Source organism: Seriola lalandi, unplaced genomic scaffold, assembly GCF_002814215.2.
Source record: "Seriola lalandi dorsalis isolate HSWRI2012SDOR001 ecotype SW California unplaced genomic scaffold, Sedor1 jcf7180002054753, whole genome shotgun sequence".
Classification (NCBI taxonomy): domain Eukaryota; kingdom Metazoa; phylum Chordata; class Actinopteri; order Carangiformes; family Carangidae; genus Seriola; species Seriola lalandi.
The window spans coordinates 5293-6413 of NW_019525306.1; the positions used below are offsets into that span (position 1 = coordinate 5293).

At 36.6% G+C, this 1121-nt stretch overlaps 1 protein-coding gene across 1 annotated transcript in view; it reads left to right on the forward strand.

Annotated features, from left to right (window-relative positions):
- LOC147818039 (sialic acid-binding Ig-like lectin 5) overlaps positions 1 to 1121 on the forward strand; it is an 8919-nt gene that overhangs the window by 250 nt on the left and 7548 nt on the right. The window lies entirely within an intron of this gene.

Here is a 1121-nt window from a genome sequence, read left to right on the forward strand (position 1 = left end):
TTTAAAACAGCCCATGATGTTCAATTTTGGTTTAAACTTCCTCACAAAGGTACACTCTTACCCATGTGGTGCTTTTCAAGCTGGTGGTGTTTCCACTTTGGGTGAAAGGTCTCCATTCTCAGATTAAAGGGCTGAACATGTATCTCTACAGTAGGTCTGTAAAGCCATTCTGTATTGATGTGTCTTCTTCATGTGCACCAAGCTGAATAACTCCATTACGCAATTGTTTAATTCAGCATTTGATTATGTGTTGGGGTTTTTTTTGTTTGTTTGGCTGTGAGATCAATATAATTGTAATTATGTGTTTGATCCAATATATTTGTAGCTGATGTGAAAATAAAATGAACAAAGACATAACTGATCCAAGTGTGTCCCAATGTGTTCTCCTCATACTCTCGGTCTTAGTTGCTCTGAAACCCAAAACATTTCAATACTGATTGAAAGATCAATTTTAAAGTTGATGACAGTCATTGAACCTGACATGACCAAACTTTGTCACAGTGTTTTTTAAACTGCCATCACAGAAGCTGTTTTCACTGTATTGTCTACGCCCACTTTTGACTTCCTCAGTTAAAACATATGAACACACAGCCACCTAGTGTCAAATTGTCACATCACCACAAAAAATACTTCCTGCATGATTATTTTCTCCTTTATCAATATTATTGAAACTGACATTGGAGAGGTGGGAAACATCAGGAGAATGGAGCTGAAGTAAAATGAACCAGGACCAATTTCTCACTCTGGTTTTGCAGCGATGTGAAGCCCATTAGGGCTGCAAATAATTCTTTTAATTATTGATTCATAGAATGTGAAGAAAATGAAAACGCCTTTTACAACTGCTTGTTTTCTTCACCCAACAGTCTCAAATTCATTCATTCAATTATTTTTACATGATCGAGTGTGTAAGATGCAGAAAGATAATGACGTTTTACGAGAATTTGGCTGGAGTGTACAATTCACTTTTACTAAACCAAAGATTTTCCCATCGACCACTAAGTGAACACAAACGCTTACGACGTATTTAGTAATGTAAGGTTTCCTGCAGAGATGAAGGTGAGAAAACAGAGTGGTACAGCTTAGAGTTATTTCTGGTTAAACGTATATCTCATCTTGGCTAT